Here is a 14,847-nt window from a genome sequence, read left to right as displayed (position 1 = left end):
CTTGAAAAGCCTCGATAACTTTGAGTGGACCGACGAAGATCAAAGGGCCTTTGAAGAACTCAATACCTATTTGTCGACCCCTCAACTTCTCACGAGCCCAAAGTAGGGGGAGCCTTTGCTCCTATATCTTGCTGCGACCCCGGTCGCCGTAAGTGCAGCACAGGTGAAGAAAGAAGACGGGTCACAACGCCCGGTATATTACGTGAGCGAAGTTTTGGGAGGAGCGAAGGGTCGATACACTCTGATCGAGAAGATCGCATACGCCCTCCTCATGGCCTCTCGAAAGCTCCATCATTACTTCATGAGCCACACCATCATGGTGCCAACTACCTTCCCACTCAAGGAAGTCTTCGGTAACAAGGAGGCCACCGGAAGAATCGACAAATGGGCAATGAAATTGGCTCCTTTCTTGTTGGAACTCACGGCGAGAACGGTCATAAAATCCCAAGTCCTGATTGACTTCATGGCCGAGTGGCACGCTCCACTTGTCCCGCCCGTAGGAATCACATCCAAGACCGAGCCCCGCAAACCACATTGGATAATTAGGTTTGATGGCTCCAAGCGCCTCGATGGTGCGGGGGCTGGAGTCGTGCTCATTAGCCCCGAAGGCAAGATTTTGGAGTACGCCGCCCAACGCGACTTTAATGCCACCAATAACATGGCAGAATATGAGGCGCTCCTTCTCGGACTTCGATTGGCCAAGGCCATGGGAGTTCGACGCCTTCTCATCCATGGAGACTCCCAACTGGAGATAAACCAAATGGACAAGTCATATCAATCCCTTGATGAAAGGATGAAGAAGTATATCGAAGAAGTTCGCAAGATGGAACGGTATTTCCTGGGCATGGAGGCGCGACGTGTCCCACGGGGAGAAAATCACCTTGTCGATGGACTAGCCCGAATGGCCGGTTCCAAGGAACTACTGCCACCGGTGCTTTTCTTCGAAGTGACTCGTACCCTGTCCATAAAGGAAGAAGTCGAAACTCATGACGAATCTTCAATGACCGGCATGGTCATCGATAGTCCACCTTCTTCGATGACTTCTATTATCCACGCCTAGAAAGGTGAGGTGGACAAAGAAGAAGAAGACCCAAACGCCAAAACTCTATTTGCAAAAGCCGGGTTGTACGTCCTACTCGACGGCGTCCCACACAAGAAGGGTGTCACTGCTTTGCTTAAATGCATGCCCTTGACCAAGGAGCCAAACTCCTACCCAAGGTCTTCTCGGGAATATGCGGCGACCATCTTGCGCCAAGCAAGATCATGACAAAAGCCTTTCACTGGAGTTTGTATCGGCCGATGATGACACAAAGCTCAAACCCAAGGGGAGAGGGCTAGAGCATCCCAAGGGCTTGCTCTCGAGTGCTAGGGTCGAGCCTAGTCTCGACTCGACCTCGGGGACGCACCTTGGGAGGCCCAGGTTCGAGGTTCCGGGCATCTAGTACGGTCTTGACTCGAAGTAGAGGGATCGGGTTAGAATCTTGACGGTATCCTAACCTCGCTACTTGGGAAGATGAGTTCGGCCCAAGTCCGAGGCGGCCCCGAAAGATCTCTCGCTATAAGTGACTTGGGAAGACGAGCTCGGCCCAAGCACTTGGCTAACAACCCCCTCGAAGCCTCTCCTAACATAGGATTAAGTTGCACCCGCAGGATCGACCGAACCTATTAAAAAAAAGTCCCGTGAAATGGCTATTTGCTCGCAACGGAATGGACCTTCTCGGGCCCTCCCCTCGCACGCAACGGGGGCTGGGAACATGTCATGGTAACCAATTGCCACTTCTCCAAGAAGATCAATGCATAAGCGCTTCCCTGAAGGATTTATGTCGCAAGTCAACCAAAAGTTCTGGGAAAACATCATTTCACCGAAATGAAGTCCCGCAAGAATTAGACTCCAAGGAATTCATAAAATTCTGCGACCATCTGGAAGATGAAAGTACACTTTGCCTCCGTGGCTTATCTGAAGACAAATGGCGTAGTCAAAAGAGCCAACGAACTCACCCTCTAGGGGGCTTCGCCAAGCAGTCAAAAGTGTGATAAGCAAAGAGAAATACGAACCAATAGGCTCGTCAAAGCTGTGGTTTGAGGAATACACACCTCTGCAAGCCACTCCACAGGCCGGACACCTTCATTTTGGGTGCATAGGAGCAAAAGCAATGCTCTCGGTCGAAGTCGGGCGCCATGCGCTCACTTCAAGAGGAAAGGGCTCCAAGAAACCACCGCCTTCGCCTTCGTGAAAAATGAAGAGCATCAAATCGAGGAAACTTTCGACGGAGACCTCATGAAGCGTGCAACTATAAGCAGAGTGCAACTCGCTTAAACAAAACAAGGATCCGAGAGTGATTCTCCTCCGAGAAGACCTCGACCTGAAGCTCTGGCACGAGCTCGGCCCCAAGTGGGAAGTACCTTACCGCATCACGGCCAAGACGGAATTGAAGATAGCACACATGCCATCCTGAAAGCATAAAGGGATAACTCCTCATCAATGCATGGAGTAGGCAATGAGCTGCCACTTCTATGCCTAAAAAGGCCGAAGTAACCAAGGATGCGCCTCCGACCCTTCGGGAGAGTATAAGTGCCAAGCCAGCCATCTTCGCCAAGGGATTATAAGCGCCCTCGAGGCCATGTCCTCAAAAAGGAAGGGAAAGGGATGTGAGATCCTTGGAAAAAAATAAGGTAGCACATTATCATATGTGTTACCTTGGCATGTGTGGGCACTCAAAAGAGGCTCACCGTCGCCGAAAGGGAAAACCTTGTCACGTGGCATCGCCGCGAAAGTTTAATCCTCCTCAAGGAGAGTTGCTGCCCAAGTGCCGCTCTCCAAACTTATCATGGGAAGCCTACACCAGCCTAGGTATTTCCCATGCGGAATCACCGCAAAAGAGAACCTTATTAAGCGGCACTCCCGCGAAATTAAAATCCTCCTCAAAAAGAGTTGCTGCTCCAGTGCCGCTCGCCAAGGAATGCTAGGAGGCCTACGTTGGCCCAAAGCATCTCCTAAAATGTCTCCGGACGTAATTGTCTCATTGGTAACCCGTTCCTTGGTGGATCCTAGTGTGCCCCGAGGGCATCCACCAAGCAGAACCAAGTCCCTCGAGGACCGGAAGCTCCTTAAAACGCATTTAAAGAGAATCGTAAATAAGCAAGCTATGCATGAGCTTACTTACCTCGGAGAACCATGCTACCCATGTGCGAGACGTCGCACACGGACCTGTGTGATAGTAACCGAGTTAAGGCTCCATAATAATCGCGGGAAAACATAGCTTCCTGAAGTCCGAAGAGGGAAAATTCCGCATGAAATTTCCCGAACGGCAGGTCGAAATGTCTGGATCACTACCGGCATATATATCGATAGCGACCCTCGCAAGGGTAGCAGGATCCATGGCTCGTAACCATGACCTAAGGCACCGAAGCCGAGTCGTATCCCAACGGCGACAGCAATTGAAAGCACGATGTGTGAGTAATAGCGATCGATCACGAGCTGTACAAACTTGAGGAAACAAGATATTCCGCAAAGGAAGAAATGTGGTACTCACAAACACATGTTGAGATAAAGTTGACATTTCTGTTAATGTTAACAACATAGTGATACATGGAATGAAACAAATGGATGCATTGCAGGCATATGGCTAGCTACACGCAAGTCATAGGGCTATGTCAAAAGGACAATGTGCAAACGACATACGCAAGCATCAGAGGTGACTTGTCGACTCCAAGGACGACATAAGCTCATACCTCCCAAATACCCTCCAGAAGGATGAGGTTGGAAATTCATCACAAAGTGAGGAATTTTGGACCACTAAGTACCACCGTGCTCCCGAGGAACTTCCTCGCTCGACAAGGTCATCACAACCTTAAGGCTTGCCACGTCGGCCTGACTGACAAAAGTGCGACGAGGTTAACAACCTCCAGCAAGCCTCGAACCTTCCAAAGGTTAAAGGCTCATGCTAAGACTTCATGGCTCAACAACAAGAGTTTGAAGCAAGAAAGCCGCTCACCAAGTCTCGATCTTGGAGTGGGTAGTCCACGGCACCGTACATGGCTTGGAGAGAGCCCGATGCCTCCTCCTTTTTTCGTCGGCACCAATGTCAACTCCAGAAACACCGGATACAACTATCACGGTACCTAGAAAAGAAGGCAAGAATGGTGTCAAAACATTCACAGAAGGTGGATGAAGCATATAAAGGCATAAATGCTCACCAAAGATGGGCAAACGAGCTCGAGTTTTGTGACCAAGAGCGTCAATAACCCGAACGCCATAAAGGGTGTCGCCTCCTTGCAAAAGCTTCAGTGACATGGTTGAAACACCATCTTTCTACAAGATTGCCAAGCACATGCAAAACCCGTCACATGGTGCATAACCAAGTTGCGATGGCAACATACAAACCAAGTGAATCTTGCCAAGATCCGCCAGGGGGCTCACCTCCAGAGCAGCCGAATAGTCAAGGTCCTTGCTTCAAAGCGATTGGACTCCGCTGAACAAATCCTTCGGCAAACAAGACCTCGATTCCTTCGGGGCAAAGTACCACCAAGACTGTGGTCGACTAAAGTCCGCATTTGTCGCACCGGTGGCACCCGGGGTTCCACCACTGCACGACGTGTGGGTCGCATCGCTTGGTCCCTGGGAGGATCGCACCCTGGGCGGCAACATGCAAGCTGCCCGGCAAGCTACCAGCCCGGCAGGGCTAGCGGGGCTTCGGGGAATAATTTCGCCTGGGCGCTTCCTGGGAGGTAACTTGCCGAGAGGAGGCGTTCCCGGGCGCAGGTACTTGCTTCGAAGGCGGGGCCGAGCAAACAGAGCAGCAGCGCCACGTGGGCGCGCGGCAGGTGCCCAGTCTGCAGGGTCGCCAGAACGAGGAGTATAGCGCAAGACGCATTTAATGAGCTGACAAGAGGGGGGTTATCCGCCTAGTCAGGCAAAAAGTGGCTGCCCAGAGCTAGTTTATAGGGTATTAGACCCCTAGTCGCAGGGCTGGCGCTCTTGCATGTCTGCCAGCGCACCGAGGAGGATCTGCCCAAGCTCCCTGCTCGCCACTTGTAATTCATGCACCGTGGCACTTGTGATATCCCCTTGTGATATGGACATGATCTCCACGGATATGACCATTATAATCAGGTGAATTCAATTACAAAATGTTTTCAATATGTTACTTGTAAAGAGGCGGAGCTACTATCTTGTGTAATCTTCTTATATAGGCATCTTATTGAACTTTACAAGTCTAAAGTGAAGATGAAGTGTGATAGCCTGCAAAGGGAGATTCAAAGTGAAGCCTATCAAGTCTACTTTCTAACAAATCAAACGGCACATGATTCGGAGCTTACTAGAGAAAGATATCACGAATTAAAGTTGAATCCGATTCGGATCCGAACTGTCAGAAGACCCGAATTTGTTTTAATCACCCAGGCCGCATACGGAGTCCAAATCAAGCAAACAAGTACTTGTTGGAAAGGTAATTACAAGAACTTTCCAACGGATCTGGACCCATCAAGAGATTCGACTCGTGCTGACCGTGGAGGACAAAACAAGCGGACGGATCTGTTTTTCTGTTTACTAAAGAGTTGATGTTAGGAAAGTTAGAAATAGAGTTGGATTTCGACCTCCTTACTCAAGGTGGACTAAAATATCTCTCCCTCCTCCTTTATATACCTCATGAGCCCCCCTAAGGAGCCTTGGGTTTTGATTATATAAAGTTTAGCCATCTTTGCTACTTTCGTGTAATCGCGTGTGTCGGTTAGACCACCTGTTTTACCATCGTCAAGACACCAACTTATCGTCTCGTTGAGACATTGGTTTGATATAGTATATTCGCAATTTTAGATTGCATCCGCTATTTATCTTGTTCTTGCTTGTTCTTCGATTGCTTGCAGGAACAAAGACCTTCGTGGTCAGGTTGATCGTGCCCCCGCGTGATCAATAACCCTCTGGAGTTGGTGTATCGATTACTAAGGCGCTGACTTCTAGGCCGTAGTCGGATCGTCAACGTCACCTCCTACCCAAATCGAGAGTTATCAATCTCATCGAAAGATCGGGCCACCCGCACCCATATCACGTGGTATCAGAGCTTAAGGTTGCTCGGTGGGATTTTTCCAGTTTATCCGTAGTTTAGATCTGTTTTTACCTATCGTCCAGAAAAAGCCAAACAAAAATTAGAATTAGTTACCTTGTCCTATAACCAATCTGAGACTTGTAATTTTCACATTAGTATTTGCATTGTTGAATCTTTGTTGCATTAATTGTGTCGAGTTGCTGGATTAGATTGGATCGTTTTTCAGATTTTTTCTACTAGATCGAACTTGCTTTTGGTTTTCTTGTTCTTCGTGTGACGCAGGTTTCCTTCATCAATCTTCCGCCGCCAAACTTTCTGCCACACCACCGCCATAATCTCCCGCCGCCACCATATCTTCCACCGAGTCCCTCTTCGAGTCCTACACCGTGTCCCTCTTCTAGTCCTACATCGAGTCGGCAAGTTATAGTTTTCAGCCGCGAGTTCGAGTCCGAGTCCAATCAAGAGTGCTTTTGGAAAGTGTTTCATAATAGATCGAATTTTGTTTAGAGATCAAGTTGTTCGGAAAGTTGTGAAAAAAAAGAAAGGAAAGAAAGAAAGAAAGAAAAACGAAAAAAAAGAGAAACAGTTCGAGTCAGTTTCGGACCCGAGTCCGAGTAGAATTTTAGTTTCGGGTGGGTTTGACCCGTGTTCAGTAAAATGGACGTATCTTTTGCGTACTAACTCGGATTTGGACGTTCTTGGACTTTTTGGAAAGCTCACGACGAGGCACATCAGGAAATATCCAGGGCTTTGTCCTCCACTTTGACCCTAAAATTCGGTTTCTAAGGTGGACTTTCGGAGTTTCCAAATTTTGCATCCGTTTTTCGGCGTCGCTCCAGCCTAGTGTTTTTCAGTTTTCTCCACCGTCCGACATCCGTTTTGAGTGATCTTGCCCTTGCTGGAAAGTTTGTGTCGATACGCTTCTAACCCATATTTTTTCATATTTTTTTGAATTTTCCTTACAGCAGCCTTTGCTGTTCTTCGACAGACCGACGTACAGTTTTCCGATCCTTCTTTTGCGTGAGTTTCTGGGGTTAAAAAAAAGAAAAAGAAGAAGAAAAGAATAAGAAGCCAAACAGAAGGCCACAAAAAGAATAAGAAAAAAAAAGAAAAAAAATCCCAGGGATTTACTTGTTGTGCCATCTTTTGATCTATCTATTCCTACCTTTTTCAGTATCTAGGCTTAGATTATTTCTGTAATTCGTTCTTTTCGACTCCAGCAGTTAGGACTAGCATTGTTGAGCATATTTTCAACTTTGCATTGCTGATTTGATTATTTGCTATTCCTTGCTACTCACAAAAGCCTCCAAGCTCCATAGATTCTACACCTAGGTTGGTTTGTTACCGAGACATCGATACATTTAATCTTCGGAGGGCTTGGTCACGCCGCTGGCCATCACCTTCCTGTTTTGCATGGTAAGAACTTGTAAAAACTTGATTTTTAGCTTGAGAGTTGAGCGACTTGTAGCCACATCCTATTAGTTGATAGGAACATATTCCTGTGTTTTGTTTCTTGTCTTATACTAACCATGACAGGACTTACACGAAGGATGGAAAATAGGCCTATGCTATCAAGTGACCGACATGAGCGTTTTTCACCACATCCATCCTCCTCGTCTCTTGTTGACAATGGCAAGGCAAAGGTATATCGCAATCCTTGTAATGTCAATAATTGTTTTGGACCTTTCTTTGATGGAAATAATGATGTTGAAGCTTATATTGATTGGGAAATAGCTCTAATTGAGCAATTCACATGCTTCCATGTACTAGATAGTCATAAGGTTCAAATTGCTAGTAGTAAATTTACTTTTGCTGCTTTATTTTGGTGGAGTGAGATAGTTAGAGAAAACAAAATACCTCACACTTGGATTGATATGAAGAAAATCATGAGAGAAAAATATGTTCCTCCAAGTTATGCTTATGAGTTGCGTTCTAAATTACGACGTTTGACACAAGATAATAAAACTGTTGATGATTACTACCATGAGTTCCAAATTTTAACCTTGCGGTCAAAGGGTTGGGTTCGGTTTTTTTGTTGGACTAAGTCACAGTTCACTACTAGCCCTAGCTCAGAGTAGCAAGGAGCACTTAGCCAAAAGAGAGCATCCGGGGACCCTCCCCCGGCAACTTGTAAACACTCAATCTTTCAATAATACGAGCTCAGACAAGCAGAAGGTAGGGTTTTACACCTTCGGGTGGCCCGAACCTGGGTAAAACGCGCGTGCATGTGTTCATAGCGTTTTTGCAGGCCACGCATCGGCCCCGCCGGCGATCGCCGGAGCGATCCCCGTCGCCCTCTGCCGAACCTAAAAGGGGGGTGCCCGCGCACCCCCGGTGTCAAAGCCCCGTGCTGCGACAGCATCCCCAAAGGATTGGACTATATCGAGATGGTCCTTGAACAAAAGGAAACCCTGACTTCACCAAGTCAAGGTGCCATCATCTCGGTGATTAAAAAATCCTCACCTTCCATCTTACCTACAACATGGGTAATGAAGTGTGAGAGCAACACTAAAGAGCCCAGGGTTCAAGGTTTGTTGCTACAACCAAAATCTTGACTCCAAGAGTTAGGTTTGCGAACCCAAGGTTCGGGGCCGTCGCAAAGTACCATCACTCCAAGAGCCATGGTCGCGACAAAGAGCCCAAGGTACAAAAGTACCACTTAAAGTCTAGCTTCAAGAGCTAGCATGGCGAACCCAAGGTTTGGGGCCATCGCAAAGTAGCATAGCTCCAAGAGCCATGGTCGCGGCAAAGAGCCCAAGGTACGAAAGTACCACTTAAAGTCTAGCTTCAAGAGCTAGCATGGGGAACCCAAGGTTCGGGGCCGTTGCAAAGTACTGTAGCTCCAAGAGCCATGGTCGCGGCAAAGAGCCCAAGGTACGAAAGTACCACTTAAAGTCTAGCTCCAAGAGCTAGCGTGGCGAACCCAAGGTTCGGGGCCGTCGCAAAGCACCATCGCTCCAAGAGCCATGGTCGCGGCAAAGAGCCTAAGGTACGAAAGTACCACTTAAAGTCTAGCTCCAAGAGCTAGCATTGCAAACCCAAGGTTCGGGGCCGTCGCAAAGCACCATCGCTCCAAGAGCCATGGTCACGGCAAAGAGCCTAAGGTATGAAAGTACCACTTAAAGTCTAGCTCCAACAGCTAGCGTGGCAAACCCAAGGTTCGGGGCCTCCGCAAAGCACCATCGCTCCAAGAGCCATGGTCGCGGCAAAGAGCCCAAGGTACGAAAGTACCACTTAAAGTCTAGCTCCAAGAGCTAGCGTGGAGAACCCAAGGTTCGGGGCCGTCGCAAGGTACCATGGCTCCAGGAGCTAAGGTCGTGACAATAACGAGCCCAAGGTTCAAAGGTCCAAATTAAAGGCGATTGCCAAAGACCCACCTCGCCAAGCGAACATGAAACTCGCCTGAAAAAGATGACACGAAGAGATTAGTACGTGTTGCAAAGATTCCCAAAGAAGCGACTACGGAAAATCTACGGCGAAAGACGTCGCCAAGGCGTGCACAACCACCGGTCTAGTAAAAAAAAGGGGAGCCAAGCTCTCGGGCTGAAAAGCCCTCAGCCTTCCTACGCGCGCAGCAAAGGAAGAGGGGAGCCAAGCTCCTCGGGCTGCAGGCCGACCTCAGGCCAGCCCATCAAAAAAAAAGGGAGAGGGAGCCTCACCCCCGGGCCGCGGGCCCATCTCTTGTCCGGCCTGCCCACGCGAAGAAGAAAGAAGGAGAGACGCCGCCACCTGCAGGGTGCTCGACGAATCGCCTCACGGGGCACGCCTCGCGCCACGGTGCCTTGCCACGCACGCTCGCCTGTGTCCGTGTCGTACCGTCGTGCCCATATATGCGTCCTGCCGCTCGCATTCGCGCCGCACCATGCACGCTCGCATCTAGCTGCGTCCTTGCCGTGCCCCGAGAGCGCACGCCCGCTCCAAGCCGCGTGTGCCTGCGCCATGCCGCATGCGCCTGTCAATGCCTTGTCGCGCGTGCTCATTCCTGCTCCATGCCCATGCCCACGCCGTGTCACCCGTGCCCGCGCTTGTCGTGCCGCGCACTCCCATGCGCCTGCCGTGCCCGCATGTCGCACCTCACCGAGCGTCGGGCCTCCCTGCAGCATGCCACGTGTGCCTAGCTCGCCGCGTCGCGCGCCTGCCGTACCGCGTGCGCCCGCGCTCGCTGTGTCGCGCGCCCACCATGCCCGAATGCCGCACCTCGCCCTGCATCGGGCCTCGCTGCACCGTACCGCTCGTGCCCGAGCTCACTGCCCCACGCGCCCGCCGTGCGCGCATGCCGCACCTCGCTTTGCATCGGGCCTCACTGCACCATGCCGCGCCCACGGGTCGCCCGCAACTCCATGCCAAGCAATCACCGCGCCGCGCCCACCGAGCCCATTGCCGTGTGCGCTGTGTCGCACACGCTCGCGAAGGGTTCACCGTGCCCGCTCCCGTGCTTGCGCTTCACTCTGTCGTTCGAGCTGCTCGATGAAATGCCCAAGGGAACCGGTGGACGCCTAAAGGCATGTGAAGCTCCACAGTGAAGCTCCTTTCACCTCGGCGCGAGCAGGGAGAGCCACGGGGCTGACAAAGTTCTCACGCGAACAATTGCAAACAAAATCAATGCCTTGGTCCGAGCAGCCTCGCATGCTCCATGACCCCACGGAACTCGACAATGTGAAGCTTTTGCGGCTGTCCCTCGACGACCAATGCAACCTCCATTGCTGCTAAGGAGTGGCTAATGCCCCTGCGAGGCCCCTACATTACACCAAGCTCTTGAAGGAATGCCAGGTGCCGCCGAACGCGTCTTCGACACCAGGCAAGCCAAACAAGTAGGGTGTGAAGCTTCAAGGGACGCATGGAGACCCATTTTATAGGCCACCGGAGCCTCTAGGCGTCCGGGTCGGACCAACGGCGCGGCGACACCTCGTCGTCCTCTCTGCTGTCCAAGGCCAACAAATATTGGGGGGAGACAAGTTAACTTTCCCAAAAGGAGGAAAAGAGGGAGGAGCAGAGCCCTCCCATGCGGCCCCGACCGGGAAAGAGCTCCCCCGTCACCCATGGTGACGAAGCCCTGTGCAGAAGGAGAAAAGGGGTGTCAGTTTGACCCCCTCCCTTTTTCAGCTCGTACCAAGGAGGAAGAAGACCGACAGCCGTCCGATCTAGGGCGCCCGGCCACCCGCAGCCGTCCGATCATCCCCACTTAACCTGAACCGGCATTGGGCCCAACTGGGCCACGGCCCAGCAGTGGCCCAAGAAGCCGGCCTGCATATAAAAAACAAAAAAAAGCAACAACAACTGAGAAACGCCCCGGGAGGCGGCCCAGCATGCGCCCGCACGTGCGCAAGGCCGGCCAAGCTGGCCGACGAGGCCGGCTGGGTTCAAGGAGATTTGCAAAAAAGCCCAGGATTTTGGGAAAATTGCCAATAAGACCTCAAAAATTTCGGAGAGGCCCGCATGGCTCCTAATTTTTGCAAAAATAAAGTCCTCCAGGACCATGGATTTCTTGCAGAGGCCTCTAGGGTCCTGGTTTTGCTAAAATACCCCCCGAAACTCGATTTCTCGCAGAGAAAATCACCGTAGGCATGAAATTTCCCCGAAACACCTCCAAGGCTCCTGTTCTTCGCAGGAAAACTGCCAAGTACCTCTGTTTCTCACAAGGAATCTTGCTAGGGAATTCATCAAAGACACCATCACAGATACAAGAACAAGAAAAGGAATCAAAAGTCTCGCATCGAAGGTTGACCCGAAGGCATTCTCAATGCCTCCAGCTCAAGGGGCTACTGTTGTAGTAAAATAAAACCCTTATATGGGTCCGGCCGTAAATCCTACGTGGCGACTAAGTCAACATTTCGCAGCGTGAGTCAAGATGCCCACGTGGCGAAGTCAATCCTACATGGTAAAAGAAGACAAGTCAACAAGTCAAAGGGTGGAATGAGCTAGAGTAGGGGGCAAGAAAGGTGTGGGGATGAAGCTTTTGGTCCATGGTGGACCATGGACCAACCCTCACTTTCCCCGACATGATGCGCACAAAAGCTATATGGACCAAGGAGCTACTTTTACCATTTTGCCCCCATTTTTCTCTCTCCCTCAAGGGTAGCCATGGTCTTTTGTCATGGACCCCTAGGATATAAATACCCCCCATGGGGGCATGTATCATTCACTTTCAACTTGAATAAACTCAAGGGGAGAGGACTAGAGTGCTCCCTCTAAGAGTCGTTCTCGAGCGTCGCTTTCGACTAAAAGTTGACCGGCCTCGAGGAAGCCTTCCAGGGGACTCTAGTTTCGAGGCTCCGAGCTAACGTTGGTTAGCACAGGATCGAAAGAGAAGGGGTTGGGTTAGAGTTCCGAGGGTATTCTAACCTCAATACTTGGAAAGACGCGTTTGGTCCAAGTACGAGGACCAAACGAATCTCAACGAATCTCTCGCTAAAGGTGTCTTGGGAAGATCCGCTCGGCTCAAGCACTTGGCTAACAACCCACTCGAAGCCTTTCCTAACATAGGTTTAAGTCGTACCCGCAGGGTCGACCGAACCTGTTCAAAAAATATTGACGTGTCAACTTGTTGAAGTGTACGGCGACCTTCGCTATAAGGCCGGCGTGCACCCCCTACTTTTATACCCGCATTTGTGTCATCGAGTCTTGGCACCACTTACTCTAATTGTTGTCAAAAACAACAACAACAACAACAACAACAACAACAACAACAACAATTATTATTATTATTATTATTATTATTATTATTATTATTATTATTATTATTATTACTATTATTATTATTGTTATTATTATTATAATATCACAGTAGCCTCTTCTACTGTTTTCGTTCAAAAAAAATCCAAGGGGAATATTTGAAAAAAATGAACGAGCTCTAAGGGGGTTTAGGGGGATCGATGGGGGTTGGGCAAGTGAATTGAGCTTGAGTGCACACATGTACCTGACCAGTGGGCTCCACGTGCCAGAAAACCCGTCAAATGGCCTGAACTGACAGATTATGGTTTAAGTCTATCCGAAAAGTGACGATTTCATGAAATAATTAGCGGTAAGTGTGCTTCTTTGAAAAGAGTGACACAAAATGTGAGTTTTCTGAAATTTACTCTTTTTCTTAGTTCTGTCCGAAGTCCGTTTTGTTTCTGGGTTACCCTGAGTTCTACCCGCGCGCGTACTGACAGCACAATGTCTACGCTTGTAACCTCCAATGCAGTTAGGCCTGGACATTTTACTCGGTACTCGGAGAGTAGCTCGACTCGTTTGGTACTCGGCTCGTTAAGAGCTCAGCTCGTTAGACTAAAGAACCGAGTAGAGCACCTACTGAAACTCGTTAACACTAAAGAGCTTAACGAACCGAGCTAGAGAGACTTGCGAGCATGCTCGTTAGCTCGTTATCTGACGTCTGGCGGTCGAACCAAACACAATAACCCACGACTTGCTAGGCCTAGCACACCCTTCCGAACAGCCTAACTGCTTGAATGCGGCCCAAGCCCAAGACTCGTTAGGTCAGTCGAGTCTCCAGTCTCCTCGTCTCGTACTCTTGTCAAACTAATATTAGTCTTATTAGTGCCTCTGTATTGTAATGTATGAGGACACCGAAGTTGTATAATGGCTGCTAGTCTTATGAGTATTTGTGTTTAAGCCTGTAATGGTTATTAGTCTTATTTGTTATGAACTTATTATATAATGATGTACACATGTTTTGCTTGTCATTTTTTCTGCATAGATGCTACCCTTTTTTTTCTGCCGCTAACGAGCTTAACGAGCGCCTGACGAGCGCTCGCGAGCAGTAAACGAACCGAACCGAACAGGTGTGAAATCATATGTGATGTGTAACATTGGCAAGTGTTTTAGATGAAACATTGATGTGGATACTTTGGATAATATGGATATTTAAGTGATGACATGTATCTTGTTTGGACTTAGTGCTTTGCTAGTGGTGTGCTGATCCATTAGTTTCTTATGTGAAAACATGGCGTGAGTTGTGTGAAACTTACCCTGAGTCAAGTCGTGGACTTGTGCTCGTACTGGTTATTTGTGTGTTCGCTTTCAGGTGTTGCCGGAGCTAGAAGAACGTGGTCGATGACGGGATCGAGAGACGAAGCTTGGGAAGCTGAGGTCGAGGATCAAGGTCATGCGGGACGTTCGTGCGAAGGAACAATGAAAGTGAAGGTTACGATGATCCGGGAGGGCACCGGTTTGTCGTATGTTGTTTATACCAGAGATGTACGGTATTGTAGATATTCGATACGTGATGGTCGAGTTTTGAAGACATCACAAGAAGAGTTGATGGCATGAAGTGACATCGAGGTGAAGATATGTAGGTCCAGCCGTGGCTGGATGAGAGCTGTTTAAAGATTAAACAGTAGCGTCATCAAGATGGCGTCGGATGGAAAAGTGATCCACATGAAAGTTGTGCGCGTCGTCGATACGAACAACTTTGCTTTTGGAGTCATCTCAATCCGAGGTCGTATGCGGGCCCCACGGGCAAAATACTGACCGGGACAGAGGAGTCCGTGTTGGATTCGGATTCGGTTTAGGGTTGCGAATTTTCCCTTATAAATAGAGGGCATCCTAGCTAGGGTTTTCGCAAGGACGTGAAGGAGCTCAAAGCTTTGGATCTAGATCAATTCTTGGAGAGTTCTTGGATGCATGGTTGCATCTTTTGTAATCGATCGACATCGTTGCAATAAAGAGATTCGTTGGCGGTGTCATCTCTGTTCTTCTCGGATCTTCGTGAAATCTTCGTGCTAGATCTTTCTAATACTTTGGTGTAGGTTCATCACAAGTTCATAATACTTTGCTGCAGGTTTATCACGAGATCAAGAAAAGA

This window comes from Brachypodium distachyon, chromosome 4 (assembly GCF_000005505.3).
Source record: "Brachypodium distachyon strain Bd21 chromosome 4, Brachypodium_distachyon_v3.0, whole genome shotgun sequence".
In the NCBI taxonomy this organism is placed as follows: Eukaryota; Viridiplantae; Streptophyta; class Magnoliopsida; order Poales; family Poaceae; genus Brachypodium; species Brachypodium distachyon.
Note: the sequence above shows the minus strand (reverse complement) of the source record.